Genomic DNA, 6,091 nt, shown 5'->3' on the forward strand with positions numbered 1-6,091 from the left:
TCATCCTTCTACCTCTTTCTCTTTGTTTCAATTTGTTGCTGCTGTCCACCAACTCTTCAAACTATTATTGGTTACTTTTACTTTGTAGTTGTTGGTTTACTTTTTCTTCTACTTTTTCTCTGTCTCCTATTCTTACTGCCTCCCTTTCATCATTACCCTCTTTCATGATTATTTGTGTCTGTATTGAATCATGACTTTCTAGCATTCTCTCCAGCAATTTAGAATCTTTGTTCCATGGACTAAATTCTTCCACAAAATCTTCTTCTTATATTTCTACTTGGTTTCTCATCTGTGCCAAACTTCCTCTAGCATCTGCAACAAAACCTGCACTCACAAAAAACTTGTTAAAATAAAAAATGTAAGGCTTTCTATGCCTTATCTTTCTTTGGCAACAGTTCAGTTTTCTTCTCTGTTCTTTCTCCTTTGTCAGCACATAAGTATGTTGTTTTGAATTCTCAAAAAAATTCATGAGACTGTCAACTAGTCTCTCCCCCACATCATCTGCTCTAATGATGTCTTCCTGCTCCTGTCCACTCTAGTGAACTCCTCCTTCTGCAATCACACTGTCATACTCTGAATTTTCCAGAAAATATTCTAGCAAGGAAATTTCTCCATAAGTACTTCATCATCACTTATAATTCTTGTATTTATAAACAAATTATCAATTTGAAAATCACAAGGTTCAAGAGTCTCAACTATTGCTTCACATATCACCTCTTCACACTGAATTTCATCTACTTCTTTCACAATATGTTGTTCATGTGTTGTCACCGTTTCAAATATCAATGCATTATTAAGTTCTTTCACCTGCAATAAATCACTGCTTCTCTCATTTTGGAGACATTCTCCATCCTCCTTTATTTCAAAGTTTTTATCTTCTAAAAGATACTCTTCCATACTTCTCATGGCTTCAAAAGATTACTCATCCTCTACAAAACACTCATTTGTTAGTATTCCTTCTCCCAAGGTTAAACCCTTTACATAGGTTTCTTCCTTCTTAACATCGTTCAGTAGATGTCATTCTTTCTTACTGACTGTCTCAATAGTTTCCATGGCTATTTCCACTGTGCCTATCATCATAGTGAATTGATGATCCTTTACTATGTTTTCATATAACATAGTCTCTTCTTCAAGTTTTCCTTTAATCTCTTGTTGTTTACCTTCTCCAAGAGCTATCCTTGCCTCACCATCTGCGTTAATTTTCTCCTACATTTGTTTTGCATCCATAGACAAACTATCAATCTTAAAAACATAAGACCCTATGGTCCCACTTGATGTTTCAACCATCATATCTCCGTGCTGTTATAAATCCTTCATATGATTCAGAAATTATTCGATGGTCTCTTCTTCAATCTCCTCAAGCCCTTCACTTGGTTGCTTGATATCTTTCCCAAAATATATACGAGACCTATCTATCTCATCTTGTTTGAGAACGGAGTTTAGATTATGCTTATCTTCTTCCTCCTTTATGACAATATCAAGGAATTTTCCCTCTTTACATGTTTCACTTGCAAGCATACACAAATCGTCAGATTTAAAACCATGTGACCCTTTGGCTTCACTTGAAATTTCAGTCTTCAAGTCTTCATCTTCACCTTCTCCCAGCATTTCTCCTTGTTCTGGTTCACAAATGGACTCTTCAATTTCCAACTCAGCTTCTTTGAGTTTTTCCATGAGCCACCTTACTTGCTTTTATTGTAGGCTTCTCTGCAACTTATGCCACTTCATTGGCTTCTTCTTCAAGACCCAACCTAGTCTTTCGTTTTCCTCTAGTATTCTCCTTAATGCATCGAGTTGTTATTTTAACTCTGCAATCTCTTTGTCAATTTCGTCTTGACTCATCCTCTTGCCATTTTCCTTGGCATTCGATTTCTTCATCTTCCTTCTACTGTGGTCTTCCTCAGAACCTCTACTATGACTATCAATAGCTATCTTCTTCTTCTCTATCTTCATGAGCTCCTCACTTACTAACTATAAGCTACATTAAAGCCTCTGCAACAACAATTCCTCCTTGTTGCAACTTACCTCACCAATATTTCCTTTGTACTTGGTATTTGGAAGGTCCTTGGTTCTATATCTTTGAAACCTCCTTTGAGCACCTCTCTCTGCTCCTTCTAGGCTTCAACTCATTTGCACTTCTCAAGAACACACTCTTGTATTTCAATCACAATGAAATACTTGGTTCTGACCACCTCTTCTTTCACTTAGAAAGTCTTACCAGATTCCTTTATTGCCTTGGTAATTCTACCCACATCCTTTGTGGAATTACCTTTGTGAGTTGAAACAATACCTCTGCAGTAACAAGTCTCCTTCTTGCTGCATATGCCTCACTAAGCTTCTTTCCTCTCAGCTGAGTCTTTCAGCATTTCTCTGGTTCTTTCTTCTAGAAACAATTCAAGCACTCCTTGCTCTAGATATTGCAACCTTCTCACCTTCATCTGTGCATTATTATACAAACACACATTCTCAAATCAAAACAGAACATATCTTCTCACCTTCAAGATCTCAGCTTGATCTTGTTTCACCATTCCACCTGTACCTCAAATGGATTGTCCTCTGTTTCTTGTATCTGCAAGTTCTACTACACACCACCTCTATGTGCTTACTATTTGTCCGAATAGAATCTGATCCCTGCTCTTGCCTGCATAAACACCTTTGACACATAACTTTGTTCTCAATTCTTTCACATAGAATTTCTTTGTTTTGTTTTAACACAAATTGTGTCAATTACAATTCTACTTTGATACCAAATGATGCAAGGGTTACCCTGCTAACAACCACCGTATCCATGTAAAATGCATAAATACATTTTTACCAAGAATTTAACTCACCAAGGAGTCAAATCTTCACCTCTAATTGTTAAGGCCATGTTAATCGACATAGGCAAACCAAAATACCAAATTCTTGTCTTGGGATTTTAATCACCCCTTAACCTTCAAATATGACTTTATTGAAGCCTTTCCTTTCAATCCTTCCTATCGGGACTAAAACCTTCTCATTAACCCCTAACCCATATCTATATATATAACCTTTCTCTTCTTTAATCATTGGTTACATATATTAACACGTAAATTCTCCCATCGGTGCTACTTTCCTTTACAACCCATTTACAAAGGAAATACTAAAAATCTTACCATTTTACCCAGGGCTTCACTTTATCAGATTACAAAGGAGAACCAGACCAAAACACATAGGCCAGACTTCAAACCTTATAAAGCCGCGTTCATGATTATCGTCGGGTCCGCACCTTTACTAGCTGCACACCGCTACTCCGATCCCTGATTACTAATTAGCCTGATCTCTTATCGATGCTATATCGGCCTACCAGTGATATCGTGATGTCGCTTTCCTCTGATCTCCAATCAAAAACTCGCACACAATCTTCCTCTGATGTTATTTTCCTTTATAACCATTTACAAAGGAAATATATACAAACACACCTTTTCCGCCTTGGTATTGCCTTGGCACTTTTGCTGAGGTTTACCTTCTCGCTTATCACAATCGCTATAGTCCACAGGTGACCTTAACATGTGGTTCCCCATATCCTCTAACATGCAATGAACCTCGAGAACTCAAAACATATTAATTGCACCATATAACTCCCTTCGGGTCCACTTACTTTGCATGTTGCATTCTCTCCCCCAACGTTGATCTCCTCCCGCAAGATCCAACAGTTCTTGGTAGATTTCGGATCATCCACAAACACGGGGTTTAATAGCCCGATAAAGTGGTTTCCCCTCTCACTTCCTCTTCTATGTGGCGTGATATGTATGGGATTGCACGCTCAATACTCAATACCACTTATGGTTTCTTTGCCACCCGAAATACCCTTTTGCTTATAAACTGGCCTTTTAACTATTTACTTCCCATGCTCTTCTATCACGTGATGATCGTTCATCTTTGAGATCTAACGGTTCATATGCATCGATACTTCACTTCTCCGCTCTTCCTTTTTTTACTTAGAATTTACGCAAATTCTTTAGCCTTTTCTGTGTGGTTTGGGTTTTCTTTAGGGTTTCGCTTTCTGCCTCTGATGCTCATCTTCTGTGATTTTAACTCCTCTGTGAATTCTCACTTCTCTACTTCTCTCCAGAGCTTCACTCTGTTTCTTCAATTGGATTCTAAAATTCGTGATGATTCCTTTGAATCATTCTCTCCCTCTGCGCATTCTATAGAATTATGTCTACAAGCCTCTTACAGAACCTACAAATTCATATGTAATTCATTCATAAAATAGTCATTTCACACATTGAGACAGCTAGGAATAAACCTCTGTATACATAAGTATAAACAAATGATTACATTCGAGACTATGTGTCTCTTAGAGGCCCGATCTTCAACTATCAGTGGCCTCCTCTCTTACTCTACTCGTAGGCTTACATTTATACCAGAAAGGTTCTTTGAACTAATTCTCGTTGAAATTCTAGATCTACTCAACTCACTCCTAAATCTTCTATGTCCACTTCTAACTTCAATTAATTCCTAAGAACTCTCTCTAGTTCCTCAAATCATGAAATTTTTTTAAGAGTTATACTTGAATTTTAACTCTTTTTTCTTTATTAACCACTCATGTTCTCCTTTATTCGAGAGCATTTACAAACAACCTCAAATTATCTAATTAATGCTTATCCTACTCACTCAAAAGCCTAAATGTTACATTAACTGATCACTTAGGAATCTAACTTCCTTAAAAACACTTAACCCCCTATGTCTACTAAATACAATGATTTTCTCTTGGGTTGAATTCTCCTCCCTCACCATGCCTTAGAGAGTGTCTATGTGCTTGTGTTCCTTTCCCTATAGATATGACAACATGAAATGGTATAAAAAATAATCTTTAGTTGTAAAATTCCTTCAAGGATAGGATGAAGTGTGTCCATAAACTCATTAAATAAATTGATAATAATATATGCGTCTCTAAAAATCTCTAGTGTGGACATCCTCTCTCAATAGCAAACAAGACAAGAAGCTTCAGACTGTGAAGTTCCACATAGTTATTAGTTCCTTTGCCTAATTGAGAGTATAGCTTGGAGAAATGATTATGGTTGAGGTATAACACAACCCCAACCCCTCCACTCACTCTCCCAAACCTTTTGTAATCATTCTACCTTTACCTAAATGACGGATTTTCATTCTAAGTCTTAGAGATATATATAAACTTGCATTATTATAGATAATTTGTCTTTTCTTATACATTTTTTAAGTATAACCTTTGTGAGTTATACTAAATTTTATCTTTAAATACTTTTTGATATATAAAATAAATGTCTTTAATATTTAAAATAAAGTTTATACTTTTAACATGATAAATGATCCACTATAATATTAATTTCTATCATTATGTAAAAAATTTAACTTTTATTTCATTTTTCATAATTATGACATTTTTATAACATATAAATATTTTTTTAGAACATAATCAAGATATTTGACTTGGTATGTGTTACATTCCATATCTTCATTGGCTTAAGATAGAGAATAAATATGTAAAGGGATTTAAATTAGGGTTTTGGATTGAATATAAGATTTGTACAATTTTTATTTTATCTATCAATGTATAGACTTACCAACCCATGAGGTGTAAATCAATTAGTTTGTGTGGGGATTAATCCCACAAAGTCAAAGTTCAAATCTCCTGAAAGGTAGAAAAATAATTTCATTTCAAAATGCCATTTTAATATACAATATTTGAATTTTTAAAAATATTATTCATTTATTTTGAAAAAAAAAAAAAACCTAAACAAAAATATTTCAAATATTTAATAAAATATTTGAATTTTTTTTAACCATTTATTAAATTTATTAACTCAAATTTGATTGGAATGATTTATTAAATTATAACCTAACATAAAACGAATAAACCATAGTGACACAATATCATATTACGAAGTTATTTTTACAACTGTTCCAATTTGATTAAAGCAAATCTAATGAAAACAAATCTGGGCATAATCTTCAATGTTACAAACATTTCAAACCAGTGAAATGAGTTGTAAAACGAAATTTAGAATGGTTAATAATATCACATAAATATCTATATAACAGCATTTTAAAAAATAACATATATTAGAAAAGAAAAGCACATAGGGTT

Source organism: Pinus tabuliformis, chromosome 8, assembly GCF_031772625.1.
Source record: "Pinus tabuliformis cultivar Carrire ecotype Pingquan chromosome 8, CPIR1, whole genome shotgun sequence".
NCBI classification, from domain to species: domain Eukaryota; kingdom Viridiplantae; phylum Streptophyta; class Pinopsida; order Pinales; family Pinaceae; genus Pinus; species Pinus tabuliformis.